General features: G+C 41.9%; 1 protein-coding gene across 2 annotated transcripts in view; it reads right to left on the bottom strand.

The window, feature by feature from the left end:
* apba1a (amyloid beta (A4) precursor protein-binding, family A, member 1a) overlaps positions 1-15,232 on the bottom strand; it is a 38,476-nt gene extending 23,244 nt beyond the window's left edge. For both annotated transcript variants that reach the window (XM_037777124.1, XM_037777125.1), the window contains exon 1: positions 15,046-15,232. The gene's annotated coding sequence lies outside the window, so the exon portion shown is untranslated. The remainder of the gene's footprint in view (positions 1-15,045) is intronic.
* Between the last annotated feature and the right edge of the window lie 1,173 nt (positions 15,233-16,405).

Raw genomic sequence — 16,405 nt, 5'->3', positions numbered from 1 at the left:
ATATTTATGTTTAAATCTGTGTCAAGGGTCTAAATATTGTATATTTGTGAAATCACAAATGGACAGAAATCCCGACAGCTTGTTTCAAATGCAGAGTTTCTGAATACAGGCTGTGTGTATTTCCCTCTGGATTGAGCATTTCGATACTTTCACAGTATTTATATAGGACTTAAACCTGCTTTATAATAAAAAAACATGAAAATCTCACTTTTTACAACATGGGACCTTTAATAATGTATTCAACTATTCACCTCACAGGTGGTCAAGTTCCCATCCAGCACCACAAAGACCTGCTCAGAGTCCTGGTAGTGGTACCTTTGGCTTCACTAATGCAATTGCCTCCGTTGTGCAGAGTCACTTTTCACACTGGATGAAAATGGGGGTAATATACTGTAGTGGTGCAGGGATGACAGATTTTAGCATCTCCCTGGTTCCCCTCGACTAAAAGCCAATGGGATTTTTTCCACTGGGTTTTGGGTTATTCCAGAAAATCAGCTCTGTGGCAAACAAACAATTATGATACTTACACATTTTGTTCAGCAAGATAATCTCCCCAAATGAACACCACTTTTATGATGTTTGAAGCGTAAATGGAATCGCCGGAAGTAAAAAGATAACGTTGCGTTCAACGAACCACGGTCACATGACTTCACGTCACCATCACTAAGCTAAAGGTGGACTAGTGTTAGGCGTGATGACGTTTAGTAGTCTCATTTGGCCACCTGTAACAGTACCAACCGCCTTTTTTAAAACGCATAAAAGCTTCAAAATTCCCGAGCGGGATATTTACTGACATATTTTACATTGTAGAAAAAAAACAACTTCAAATCTCTTCAGCTTGTGTTAATAACAAACCTTATTTCAGGCATTTAACCGAAAACCCATTCAAAAAAACTATTAAATCCGAGACGAGGGAACAGGAAGTTCTAAAATGCAAACTCATTTCAGGGTTTTAGGATTCCTTCAGGACACTATAATCTGCATAAACAAACCGAAATGTAGCACACTGCAACACATCTGATTTCATCATGTCATTACAGTCACTTCTGTCAAAACATACTGCCCTCCCTTCCTATCAGACTACTGACTGCTCATCACCCAACAACGCAGAGTTAACTGCAGGCTCAGTCATTGCTGTCAGAGGCAGCGTCAACACATCTACTATATAGCACAATGTCCCTTCAGCTGCGGCTCATTAAACTGCTCATCATTTAAAAAGACACCAGAATTGTTTGAGTTCTCAGTACAATAATCACCTTAAACAAAGGATCGTCTTTGCTTCCTTTCATTGCTATCTAACAACAAAGTCTGCTCAATTTGACCCACTGAATTACTTCATTTATTATTCTCCCCAGAGACGGAGCAGCATGAAAAACCAAAGAGGCAGAACACTTAAGATGTTAAGTGGAAGAAGGCAAAATTTTCACAGATTGTGCTCACAGAAGAGGAGCGGTGGTGACATAGAGGAGGACATGCTCATGCAGAACCATTATAAAGAGAGCACGCCTGTTGGAGCTGTGGCTGGGTAAACCATCACAGCACTCAGTCAGCCTGCTGCCGTCTCATTAAAATGGGGGGGAAGGCAGGACACTACTTCTCATGCTTTGACTAGAATACATAAGTAGACAGAGGTAAATTGAACTGACAGTCTAAAGCCCCAGCAGTGGCCTCTAGAGGCTGCAATGTTCATTACACTTTAAGAAAATGAATGTGCTGAATGGAATGAAGCAGTGTTTGTGTTCACAAGCCACATTACGATGACAATGACATGATCATTAAACAATTAAAAGAACCAATAAAATAATATGACAAAATCTATTATTAAATCTATCAATGCAATAAAGTGAAAAAAAACACCTATTTCCTGTTAATGTTAATTTAGACTGAATATAAAGTGCCAGGATCGCTGGGAACACAGGTGGTAGTTTGAATGTAATATAACTATAAATCAGGGCAGGGAAAAATCAAAGGTTTATGTCTTTATGTGTCTACTAGTAAACACCAACAACAATGTATTTTGTAACATCTTAATATGCTTATTCCATTGGCTAAAATGCTAAAAACACAGCTCTGTTGTTTTGGTGGAGTGAAAATAATGCAGGCTGAACAATAAGCTTTTCTGTTTTATTATTCTTTTCTTTTTTTTATCTTACACCATGGGTAATAAAGACAAGAGCGCTCAGCGTTGCATATCACTCAGATTCATTTTCTTTTAAGGTCACTGGAAAAACACGATTCACACTCAGAACCCGGTGCTCAGTGCTGAGAGAACTAGGTCATTTAGGAGCGGAACCAAGGACACACAGAGAGAGTGGGCTATTACCATAAAAGTACAAAGAAATAGCGACATTTTCCAGCCCAGATTCAGTAATATTACACAAAAACTACCATCTGTTTTTCTAATTAGTGACTTTGGTCGTCAGTGCTTAGTTTAATGTAATAACATCAATGGAGTATAAATGCAGTATAAACTGCATCCATTGATTTTTTTTGGGTGCAGTGGAACAAGCTGTAAACACAACACCAATATTCCAAGTCCAATATTGACTGTTTTGGTCTCTTTAGCTGCTAAATGCTCCACTATGTTCACCAACTAGTCTCTAACTGTGTCTGTCTGCTGTTTGCTGCTGAGCAGCTAGAGTACAGCGGGTCTGTTGGAACTTGTGTGACACACATTTTGTACCATTTACCCTCTGATTGCAATATTTAGCTCTTTTTTCCATTTGTGTGTTATGTCTATAGCATTGAGCTTCCTCTGGTTTTCATCGGGTTTGTTAGAGTTATACCCTGCTTATATGTATCCACAATAACTTTAATTAAAAGGTGCAAAATACGGGATTGCATTTCTATTGCCTCTCGATGGGTCTCAACATGGCGACGGCGAGCCAAGGCTTGTAGCTGAAGGTGCTTGCAGCTGAAGGTGCTTGCAGCTGAAGGTGCTTGCAGCTGAAAGTGTTTGCAGCTAAAAGTGCTAACAGTGCTAAACGGTGCAAACAACGGCAAAAGTGCTGGCAAACCTAACAGTGTTTACCTGAGGGGGAACAGGAGGGCGGGTGCTACACTTCCGCGACGCCGCCGTAGGTCGGGACGGCGTTATCAGCTGTAACCACCGTATGAGAGCAGTGCAGAGCAGCGGCTGTGAGCCAACCAATGGGGCACGCTCACATGCACTAACACTAAAAGCATACGCGACCGGCCCAAATATGTCAACGAAGCGAGGAGAAGTTCGAATTATAACACACACAGAGGGAGAGTGACTTCATTCTCTGCTCAGGTAGACATTACTCCTCTATATATTTACATAGCAAATAACTGTTAGCTTTTCCGGCAATTTCCGGCACAACTTCACCTACTTCTAAGGTGCTTGGAGAAGGGAAAAAAGTCTAAAGAGGTACAAATCCAGCAACACCTGTAACACCTCAGTCGCTAGCAAAAAAACTTGGCATTTTACGTTTCTGCAAACCACAGATAGGTTGAATGTGGACGTTTTTGCATTCCGTCAGAGCAAATGACATAGTACATCGAGCGACCGTTATTGAAAGTTGGTACGTGGGTATAATGACGAGTATAACAACAAGCCAGAAAGTCCACTAAGGATGGGTGGGAGGAGAAAGGCCGTTCGTGCCTAATTTGATGTTAAATTATCATAAAATGTTAAGTTTGTCGGGCACTCACTCACTCGCCTTGTGTTATCATGTGCGCACTGACTGCAGTAGTTTTAGATTCTGCGATGTTCTCTTTTCTCAAATCCACCCTCGAACAGAGAGAGGAAGTCAAATTACCTCGGTGCAGTTAAGACAATAATCTATTAAACATTTCGGTCCTTATAAATCCCCGCCGGAGACCCTCACTAACTAATCCGAGTTCAACATGAAATTGATGGAGCTAAGAATAGAGACTTATAAAGGAGGATGTAGATCTTGTTTGTCACTCCTTAGTCTTTTCTCCAGTGATGCATAATAATAACAAGGCAGAGAGATGTGTCTCTTCTGTCCTTGTTAAATGTGAATATTAACTGCGAGGAGGTTCCGCACAAACACACACGTACATACACACCATAGCACTAACTCACAGTGCATACACTCGCACATACAGTACAACTCAAACTGTCAAAGGGATGTTGACTCAACTGAGAGCTGTAACCCAGATTTCCTCTGCATGGAGACGATAAGAAACAAAGTTGGCTTCTGAATCAAGAGTCTTCTCTATTTTCCTTCAATACGTCTGTGTTACAGAAATGAACAACATGTCCAGTGTTTTTTGATGGAAATCATGGTCAACACACTCTTAAAATGGTAAATTAGCAATGTTTATACCAGATTTAAAAGCATATGCACCCTTTTGCCTTTGAATATGTTATGACTGTTTGTTACTTTCAAAACTGTTGCAAATTAGTTGAATATCCATGTAAGTTTTTGGAGACGGAGTTGATGGAGGAGGCCACTGGATGTCTTACACTGTGTGACTGGTGTACTACTTCAGTGGGTTTATATGAACCCAATGTGACCAACATATAGGTCAATACAATGCAGCTCTACTTACTTATGTTTAGGCGTGCCAGTGTAACAAGCAACAGCAATTTTCAGTAAAGTCAGTTAGCACTAGGGCTGCACAATTAATCGAATATTAATCGCAATCACAATTTTGGCTTCCCACAATTAAATGATCATGATCGCCTGCGATATTGACGTTTAAAATGCGTGTTCTGCTCATAAAAAAACGCTGCAGCATATCAAATCATGCGCTTCCTAAACTAACAGCCAGCCACCAGCCGGTGATCCAGATGTTTTGGCTTCACTGTTGGGGATAGATATTATCTATACAACCGATGTGTTTATGATTAAATTAGGAGCATAAAATTGTTTATCTAGCTTTTATTGTTGCTAATTTTGCTTTTGAAGTGCACCAGATTGAAGCATTTAACTTTAAACAGTAGCTAACAAAAGGGTAGGGTGAACATTCCTGTATCTTTTCATATTGCTATATACTGTATATTGCAATATATGTAGCAGAAAGCACAGCATTTTGAAGTGAAAACAGAGCTCTGTTTATTTGAATGTGAAAGTGCAATAAAAATATGTTGTCGCTATAATCAATGAATAATCCTGATAAATAATTGTGATATCAATATTGATCAACATTATCGTGATTAGCATTTTGGCCATTATCATGCAGCACTACTGTATGTGTTGAGTGATGTTTCTTCAGGTTTGTGATTTGCAGTGTTGTGTCTTTAACAACAGAGCACCATCATGTGGCGACGTGTATTTAAGGTCATGCTACTGTGTTCCAGACAGTGGTGATGTTTAGCAGAGAGAGGATGAATTATTTGCTGCGCTTCCTCTCTCCCCCTCCCTCTCACTGTCGGGAGCACAGGCAGGCGGCGGGCAGGACTGCTGGTCGTCATGGAAACCGCCGGGTAATTGCTCTCTGTGGGAGGGCAGATGAAGAGGTGACCTCTCCAGGGGGCAGCAGTGTTCTCCCACCTCCACCACCTCGGCTGTCGCTCCCTGCCCTTTACCTACCGCTATAAAAAACGTTGATGGGAGAGTAAAGGTGAAAGCCAGTGCCAGTCCATTTTCTGAATTCCATCATATGAAACCTCACAATCATGATGTAAAATAAACAGCAAAACAAGACCATTGTTCTGCTGTGTCCCTGAAGCATAAATCATTCAAATAAATGAGGAGAATGCTGTTACTCTTGTTGCTTCCACACAGCCAGCTCTGTTTATGAGACAACAGCCTTCTGAGAACTTAATGCTCATCACTGGATCATCATTAGTTACAGCAGTTTACATTGTGAATGAAGGTCTTAAAGGGGTGGGGCCGGGGTGGCCAGTGCCACCCCTACAATCTGAATGGTCACCCCAAAATTTCTGCCACATCATTGGCTTTCACCACGCTATGGGGCGTGTGCCTGGCCAGTAAGTTTGGTTGTGCCTGTATGTAGAGCTGCAACGATTAATCGAATAGCTGTCAACTATTAAATTAATCGGCAACTGTTTCGATAATCGATTAATTTTTGAAGGAATAAAAGTCAAAATTCAACGTTCGGTTGTACTAAGAGTCATTCTAAGGAGTCGACTGTTCATTTTTTTTCCAGTACACACATTCATTTTTAAGCCTGTTTTTCAGTAGCCAGAATTTGCATCCCAATTAATATCAACAGTTCACATCATCCGGCAGTGTTTTGCTGTGCATCTGCAAGTACTGCTGCGCTACAGTGACACACACAGAGAGAGCCGGTTGAAAATCAGCAAGACGGAAATCTATTTAGTAAACCAGCTTAACTTGGTTGACGGCTTCATTTCCACTTTAATACTATCTGACATTATTTAACTCCTTTTAAAGTGGCGTGGGGGTGTAAAGAAGGGGTCTATTATTAGGTTCTGAATTGAGAAACTAATTAGGAGGAAACACAAACACAGCAGCCAGGAATAGGCCAGAAGAGCCATGTGGACCCTTATTTTATCTGGATCATTTTCATTTCATATGCTGCTGCTGTGTCTCCTCCATTTACACCTCCTCTCCTGATGAAATAGCAGCGGGGCTGTAGCAGGCTGTTGGGGTGCTGAGGAAAAAAAAACAGACTGACAAGGGCTTTACAGGAAATACTGTAGATGATAAGGAGGATATTGGAGCGGAAACAACCCTGTGATGTTTGTGCTGATTGTCATGAAATTGGAGAAAATGTAATTAGTGAAAAGCTGCCACACTGCAGAGTAGAGAAGATGCTCGGAGAAAAGGTCGCTGATTGAAATGTTTGCACTCCTGTAAATAAATGATGGGAATGGGGAGTGGCACTGGAGTGCAGGAGCCTTTTTATATATACGATGGACACCAGAATGTTTTTGTCCAGCAGAATTCCTGCATCTACTTAAGGCTAAAGAATGATATACTGTACTACTGTCAAAAGCCTACATCAGGGACCAATCACGTCTTTGTCCTGCTAATGAATTGACAAACAATCTACGAGATGCAACAGGATTTAAGCCATGAAGGAAGAAAAACTTCACCCCCTGCATCCCCATCTCATAGCCCTCTGTGTAGTAGCCCTAAACCATCAATAGGAGTCACTAGTGCAAAAAAAGGACCAGAGCCCTCAATGGCTTCCCACCCGCAAACAAAACCAGTTGTTCCTTAGAACGTACAATCAAGCCAGAGGTAAAACCTGCAGAAAGATCAGACCATGTTTGAAAATCACTGTTTTCACTTCAGACCCAGTACAGGTTCCACTACATTATACTCTTCTGCATTATCCAGCAGCTCATCTGTACCTCATTCCATCAGTGACCCGGGTAGAAGCACTGGAAGAGGCCACCAGAGTGATGAGATATTGACACAAATATAAAAAAACTAGAATTACAGCCTAGTGGTTGTATGCCTCCGCTAGCCAGTCAAGTCACAGTTTACATCCATGTCTGTCCAAAATGTCATCACTTCATCATTTTATCCTTAAAGACTTTTGTGTAAAACTGCCATAGTTATCATAGGAATTCTTGAGTTATGGTGTTTTGTGAGGTTACAGTGATCTTGACCTTTGACCACCACCATCTAAACAGTTCATCCTCGTGGATGAACTATCCAAGTGGATGTTTGTGCCAAATTTGTTAACCTTTTAAGTAATGTATCAAAACAAAATACCAAACATTTGGTTGGTTACAGCTTTACAAATGTTATGATTTGCTTGTAAGTAGCAGTTTCATACTGTAAATTAAGTAGCTTTAGATTTTCTGACTGTTGGTCATGATGCAATTATAAAGGGATAGTTCCAGTGTTTTGAAGTGGGGTTGTATGAGGTACTTATCCATAGTCTGCAGGGGTGGGAAAAAAATCGATTCACCCATGTATCGCGTTTTTTTTTTTTTTTAGGATTGATTGGATCAATCAATCAATTGGATTATATTCACAAGAAGTATAAAACATTACATGTCCCTTATAAATTAACAAGAAAATACCACTAATTTGTGAGAGAAAATCTATTCTTTGATTTTGGGGTTGTTGTAAAATATGATAAATAATCCCTGACAATGACTGATATATTTGACTTCAGGACATCTCTGACTACATACATTCTGAAAATCGAACATTTTTACTGGATTAATTTAGATATTTTTCAAATTAAAAGTCCCTAAAAGTGTAAGATTCAACTAACGTTACTTGGGTGCAGATTCCATATGTATTGCGATTTTTACGTATTGCGATTCGATAGTATCAAATCGGGAGATAGTGAGGGAGATAGCCCTCGCCCCTAAGTGTGCTGACTCTGCTTTCAACAGACTTTATTAATATTGTCCCCCTGACAAACAGCTCATTATTTCTCAAAAGCAGAGTCTCCTCGTACTGTGCCTGTTTGTGTTTTTTACGATTATTCTCAAAACATATATTAATTTATCAAAAGACATTGTAGATAACCAGCTTTATATCACGCTGAATGAACTTATCATACTGTGTATATAGTTGCAGTATGCCCTGATATTACCAATGGCTGCATTTCTCTGAGTTAATAAAACATGATGCCATAAAACATTCAAAATGCAAAATAGGGGTGAGGCGTCTGATTCTCCCCACAGCATTCTTCAAGTCTCCCCTCCGTTCTTCAAATCAAGTGAGTTTAGAAGGGTGTAATTTACACACTTTACTGCAGTGAAGAGCTGTGGGTGGCTGAACAGTGAATTTAAAAAACAATCATCACACATTGCAGCAGACAGGCTGACGCAAACGCAATAGGCTGGATGGAGACCTGAGTTCCTGCTCCAATTCCATCTTATAGCCTCTGTTCCACTATTATTTAGTCTTCAATCTATTTTTGGAACAACTGGACAGCTGCTGGACAATGGACAGCATTGTTTTTTTTAGTCAGCATAAAAACAATGCTGACTAAAATAGAGGCACAGTCTAGCATCCATTCAAAGTCTGTTTCACTGATCTGTGATAACAGCGATGAACAGCTCATCTAATCAGGCTGCATCTTCTTGAATCCATCGAAACACCTTTGACCACAACAACAAAAAATGTCCTCTCAGTGTGTTTCAGCCTCTATACGCTACTTCACAGCGGACAATGACTGTGCTTTTAGAGGCGAACTAGTTGCTTCAGGCTGCCTTTTAATGCTCAAGGAGGCAGAAATTTACATCATCAAATGGATTCAGCCTGTTACCGTTTCCTGTATTTACCTAACCTGAGTGTATTCCCACTGAGGCCGGAGGACTGGATGGCCTCTCTCAGGAGAAATCCAGTCTCTGCTCACACTGATACAAACACCAGCAGGAACAAATAGAGATGCTATTTGCTAGTGGCAAAAGGGCTCCTTTACCATGGCTGCCAAGATGTCCACTTATTTCATCCTCCTTTTGTCTAAGCAGGCGGCTGACTGCAGGCTGCCACAGCCTCTGTCCACTGACACAGACACAAAAGGGCCAGAGACAAACAGGCTGAAAATAAAAGCTAGTGGTAAGCAGTAGTGGAGCTGTCTGCTTGTTGCTGACCACTGAATGGACATCCGACAAAACGGCAAACTGCAACACGGAGGATCTCGGAAGAACATTATGGAAGAATTCAACAGTTAAAAGAACATTTTACTGTGAAAATTTAGCGTAACAAATACACAATACTTCGCAGTTCATGTGGCAGAGCTCAGTTCTTCTGCTAGGTTACTATGTACACAAATATACAATTAATAGATTTTGAGATTTGTGGGCTCAACTGTTTGGGCAGTCAACACCTCGCCATTAAATGCTTATCTGTGTGGTTACCTGCTTAGCGTGTTTAATAAGAAGCAGATAACTGTTCACCACACAGCAAACACCACACTCAAAAGACTCATAAGACTAACAGTAACCTGCCTTCATTGTGAGACGCTGTGTGAGGTAGACTGTGTGATATGACAGGGGGGGGGGAGCAGCTCCTGGAGCCGTGGGCATTTCTGGATCCACCGCTCTTCATCCATCCATCACCTCACATTTGTCAGGAGCAGCGGGCTGAGGTTGTGTCCCCATTTTTATCACCTAAAAAAGTGCCTCCCTGTCAGCATGTTCTTACGTGCCAAAAAAAAAGGCAACCTCTCGGTCTGAAGAGTGAAGTCGGTGTGGAAGTGCCTTAAACTTGCATTCTCTCTAACAGCCAGCAGGGGGAAGACTGATTGTATAGAAGTCTGTGAGAAAATGAGCCTACTTCTCACTTGATTTATTACCTCAATAAACATTGTAAACATGTGTTTATGTCTCAATCACTAGTTTCAAGTCTTTTTTAATACAGCATGATGTTCATTTAGTAAATTATGGTCCCATTTAGACTCAAATAGACCATAAAGCAGGGGATGCTTTAGGGCTGGGTTACCTTGTGATTGACAGGTCGCTACCACGGCGTTGTCCGATCTGGGAGTTGTCCGTGTTTTCATCTTAGAACTTTAACCCTTTCACAGTGTGTTTTCAGTTCATCAATGTTAATTGTAACATTTTGGTCGCTTAAAGATGTCTTATTCAGCGGTGAATTGTACTTAGCTCCACCCACTCGTGTAACTTCTGGTTGCGAGAAAGCAAGATGGCGATGGCCAAAAACCAACTCCAGGCTAAAAAATCGTAGTCCACAAGCCAATGGGTGACGCCACATTGACTACGTCCACTTCTTATATATACAGTCTATGGTTCAATCTTGTGCAAGTGCTTGTTTCAGTTCAGTTTTTGGATCACACTGATGCACAGTGGTAACAGTACGAGCTTCAAAACAACAGTTGTCCCTCAAATCAGCAGAAACAACAAACTCAAGTATATGCAAACATGATAAAACTGTGAGTAGAAGATAAAGAATAAGAGAAATCCATGGTCAATGATGACAGATGATGTTGAAGGGGGGAGGGGGGAATTATAACTGCCACCAATCTCAGGAGGTAGTGAACTGCCTCAGTGCCTCTGTGTGCCAGCCAGAGTGTCTGACTGGCCAAAAATCATTCCAGCGCACTGGATGTTTATGTTGAGTTAATGTTGCATTCACACCATGTGGGATGGAAGGGAGCCATAGAAAAGGTTCCCATAGGGGTCATTATCATTGGACTACTGAAAATAGTATGATGGCGTAGGCAGAGACTGTCATGAGAAGGTAAAGTATAGTGCATAGCATTAAATTAGAGTTTAGTTACTTTGACTTTGCTGTGAGGCAGCATTGATTCAGTCTTTCAGATTCGTACTTACTGCCATAATTACCTCTAGGATGTTGATGAACAAGTTAAACAAGTTGGAAATAAGTTAACCTCCATGTGACATATATGTGCTCACTGACTACACTTCCAAGTGATACTTTCCACAGAGGCTGCACACCAGCAGGTGTGTAGAACTCACACCAGGGGCCAGATGTTTAAACGATGTGAATGCACAAAAAAACATGCATACCTACACACAGATTTCAAGAGATAGCTGTGGGTGATATGATAAGGTGGACATGAAACATAAGGTGAAAGACGTAACCTTATAATAAAGGGCACATTTACAAACTTAATTTTTAAATGATCTATGAGTGATTCATTTGATCATTCCTATTATTTAACATATTTACATTGGAGTCATTATTTCTCTGTCAATAATTGTGAAGCACTTTGTAAAGTCTGTTTCAATATGAGCTTTAAAAAGATTATCATTGATCATCCTCCTGACGTTTATGATTGCAATAACGCGATGATGGTTTAAAGGTACATGTGATTAATTAGTGGTTTCGGTGCTATAAATAGCCACAGCCCTGCGTAATGACAGCTGCTCTGGTGGTGTTGGAGAACCTCGCCGATGCAACACAATCTGAATTTGCACCTCTTCTTTGCCGTTCTGTCTCACTGACAGGTCTAATGGGTGGTGGAGCGGGTGCAAGAATCAATATGCAATGTTATTTAAGGGCGTTTCTACAGTGCTACCTGTGGGAGTGGAGATGAGGCTTGTGTGGCCAGCTCCACAATGACTGAGACTTATAAAAACAGAATCAGGCCTACGTGCTGCTTTATAAATCTGACGAAAAGAATGCGTGACGCACGTGAGTTTTTATGCGTCTGGCCCCAGGTCTCAACTCTGGTAGAGACAGGTAAACACATACAATATTGATTCTGTCATAAGGCTCAGAATGAATCCAAAGACAGTCTTTGTCAAAACTTGGGAGGTGTTGGTATTAATTGATACTGTAAATGCCATGCCTTCCATATATTAACAAAATAAGCTTTTTTTTCTATTAATATCAAAGGAGGCTAAATTGTGGACTTGATGTCAAGGGTCTCCATTTTTTTTTCCCCCACAGGAGTGACACAAAACAATGAAATCCTGTTGAGACACACTTGATGAAACTGCATATTTAGCCTCCATATTCAGTTTGATTCCCGGGTACTGATTGATTTAGCTTCCCCTTCTGATCACCAGTAAATGGAAATCGAGAGCAACTAGCCTACAACTCATCTTCCACATTACCAGCGTCTGGCTTTCAAGTTAATTTTTATAGATCATCATCATTACATCATTTATTATCTGATTTTACTTTATCTTTTACTTACTTACTATGTCACAGTTGTATATGAACAGTGTGTAGTTAATGTGTAGTGCATAAGCTGTTATGACAGGTCACAGGCTGTCTGGCGTCCAGTGTTCACTGAATAATCCTTTTTCACAGCATTATCACTTGTCAACATAGGAAAAGCACAGATGTTAAGTAATGATATTAACGATGGCTCGGTATGCACAATACCAGGCAGGACCCGAAACTGACGCAGCCGTCCTTCATTTTTATTATTTATACTTTTCCTGTTATGACATGTCAAAATGTTATCAGCGCTGAGCTGTAGCAACCAATCTGAAACACATCCTTACTGTCATCTGACATCTAAATGCAATTAACAAGCTGACAGAAGGTACAGCTAGGCAGGCTGCATAGGTCCTGTTCCAGGACAAGAACTGAGAGTCCCTAACCTCCGGGACCAGGACTGAGAACCAAAATTGAAACTGGAAAGTGTCTTTAATAGCCAAACAGCAACCTGCTACACAACACAAGAGCCACAGACTATTCATATCTAACTTACGAACAGGAACACACGTCTTGTCCTGCACCATAACTTGTTGAACCAGGGACTAAATAAACATTCACCAGGGAAAAGTGCTCTGATAACATCAGTTTGCAGGCTAAATAGCCCAGCAGCATGTCTGCAAATATCACTCTGTCTATTCAAATGGCGGTGAGATCCTTAGGGTCCATGCACATGCTGCGTTTTTTGCACCTTCGAATTCATTGTCAATGTAGTCAATTGTCAATGTAGATGCACGGCAGGAACGCTCAAACGCCAGAGCGACGCCACGCCAGAGCAACATGCAAGCGTTCCCAACGGTAAATAAAGAGCCTATATGGAGGAGAAGTTAATCACTTTACTGCAGGGCTACCCAGAGCTTTACCATCTGTCCCACGGACTTTACTTTCTTCACCCTTTCCGTCCGAGGACATCGCAACATCCAGTTGGAAGGTCAGCCAAACTGACACAGAGAAATCCAGCAGTACAACTACTGTGAGGGATTTATGTTCTGGAAATGCATTTATCTTTGTTTTGAGTCTTTTACTGCTAAATTACCACAACTTCATCATCATCATCATCATCATCATCATCATCGCAGCGCGCAGGTTTTGGTTGCTTAGTAACGGCAGGTAAGACAGGAGCGCAACCTCCCAAACACTTTGGATAAAAGGATGAAAGCGTTTTGTGAACGGCCAGTGGACAGGTGGACAGCACACTGTCCACCTGTCCACTGGCTTAAAGGACCAGCGTGTAACAATAAGGGGGATCTATTGGCAGAAATGGATTATACTATTAATAAGTATGTTTTCTTTAGTGTATAATCACCTGAAAATAAGGATCATTGTGTTTTCGGCAATTTCGGCGAGTGCAGACCAGATTTTACTGCGCATGTGTTGTACCCCCGAAGATATGACGCGTGACCCAGCCTCCTTTCCATAGGCCTCGGGAGTGAGGGGGAGGGACCGCACATGTTAGCCGTGGAGTGCGCTAGCTAGCTAATTACTGTGGTGTGATGAACAGTAAATTCATCAGATTCAGTGGTAGCAAACACACAAATAGGCTACTAGTTCACCAGTCACCAAAACAGGAAACGCCAACGTTTTTTAACCAATGAAATGACACATAAATGGTACGCTTCCTGTGATTGGTTTGAATGGTGTCCACACCAGAAATGAACCGGCTCCAGAGTTCACTTGACGGCGGTCCGAGACCAACCCCTTCGAGGTGCACCAGAGAGCAGTTTGTTGGTCTGTACCAATACCACAATTCAAGTCCGGCGTTCACACCAACCCCAAAAACAAACCGCGTTTACCAACGTGGGTAAAAGCTGCAGGGTTTCAGATGAAGCCGGACTAAACAAGGCTGGTGTGAATGGCAGAATGTGGACTTTTTCCAGTATATGGTTTGAGGACATGGTAAAAACCTGCTTCTCCCTGTTGCATGAGGTCATGCAGCCCAGCAGACTGGACTGACTGCACAACCAGCAACCTGCAGCATCTCTGTCAACAACAACAGAGGCAGGCTGTCTCTCTGCAGAACAACACTGTGTGTGATTCTGGCTTCTGCATCACCACATGAGGTGATGATGGAGGCCCAAGCTAGAAGAACAGACTGAACCAGGCTAGATTGTGGACTGGGTTGTGGTGGTTAGCCCTGCTGGGACTTTGCTGCACCTGCTGCCAACAACAGGGCCTCTATGGGGCCGTTTCACTCAGTCCACCCGGTGACTGGTCCCAGCCTCAGCACCGGCACTATTAAGCCGCTATATATACACCCAGTGCTGCTTTTCCTCCCGTCTGAATCCCGGTATGGCGTTTCCCTCTGAAACGTGCTGTTATCTTTTCCTGTAAGCCACTCCTCAAAACAGTCAACAAACCGAGCAGCGACCGAAACACCGACACACCACACAGCCGCTACACCGAGCTGTTCGCTGCTCTGTGTCACCGTGTCGTGTTGGAGGTGTCGGCTGTAACTGTGAGCAGGAATACGAGCCGAGGAGAGAGGAGGACTCACCTGCTTTCAGCTTTCAGCAGCGACGTTGCTGCAGGCTGGAGGTCCGCTCCGCCGCAGACACACCATCCTCCATCTTCCCTGTAGCGGCTGCTGTCTGTCCGTCCGTCTGTCTCTCTCTCTCTCTCTCTGTGTGTCTCTCTGTGTGTGTGTGTGTGTGTGTGTGTGTGCCAGCCTCCCAGCCTCCCAGCCCCTCCTTCCTCTCCACCGTCACATCATCAGAGGACCAATGCTGGCCACTTTTCAGGGTTGAGAAAGGTTCTGAAATATGGAAATCCATGTGATTAAAACAATACAGAAATCAGACTATTAAATAATCATGTAAAAAACAGAGAAAAAAAAAAACTTAAACAGTTTTTGTTAAAGCTGCAGTAGGCAGTATATTTTTGGCATCATTATTTTGGCAGAAATGCCATAACCTTTCAGCATATTCAGAGGTTGTCAAGGCCTATAAATACCTTGGCATCTTGATTGATGACTCCCTTACCTTTAAACCACACGTGCTGTACCTTGTAAAAAAAACTGAGGCTAAAACTCTTTTTTTATTTCCGAAACAAGTTGTGTTTTTCTTTTAATGTAAAAAAGCGTCTTGTTTCTACAACATTTTTACCGGTTTTAGATTACGGAGATGTTTTGTACATGCACGCCTCTGCTCAGTGCCTTCATATGCTTGATGTAGCTCACCATGCATCCTTAAGGTTCATCACAAATTGTAAAGCTCTGACTCACCACTGTGAGTTGTACTCTCGGGTGGGATGGCCTGCACTGGCAACCCGTAGGTTCTCCCATTGGTACATCCTCATATATAAGGTGATTCTGGGTCTGCTCCCACAATACTTAAGTGTTTTTATTACGCAAAAAAATTGTGGACAGTATTCACTGCGTTCACAGGACCTCCTTGTGCTATCTGTCTCAAAAGCTCGGACACAAATTAGGGAAAGGGCTTTTGCATATTCTACACCCTCAGCCTGAATTTGCTCCAAAATGACCTAAAAATCAAGGAGCTGTTATCATTAAATATTTTTAAATCTAAAATGAAGGCTTTAGAAGCCTTTAGAAGCCGCCCCCCACCCCCCCCCATCAAATCCATCAGGAGACTTTGACCAATCACTGGTCATTCCAGAGAGGGAGAGAGCGTTCCTATTGGCTGTGCTCCTGCTGGTGGGCGGTGCTTGATATTTCCTCAACTTGATCTCAACATGGCTGCCGGGTCACAAACTTTCTAATCTTACAGTTAAACAGATGATTCTGAAAACATTTGAGGAGAGAAATTAGGCATTACAGTAACAGAATATTGATTCATATTTGATCAGCGCTGCCTAGTTTGACCGTTTGATCGGAGTGTTCGCGAGTGATTGACATA

Source organism: Sebastes umbrosus, chromosome 8 (genome assembly GCF_015220745.1).
Source record: "Sebastes umbrosus isolate fSebUmb1 chromosome 8, fSebUmb1.pri, whole genome shotgun sequence".
Lineage (NCBI taxonomy): Eukaryota > Metazoa > Chordata > Actinopteri > Perciformes > Sebastidae > Sebastes > Sebastes umbrosus.
This window is presented reverse-complemented; position numbering and strand designations above follow the sequence as displayed.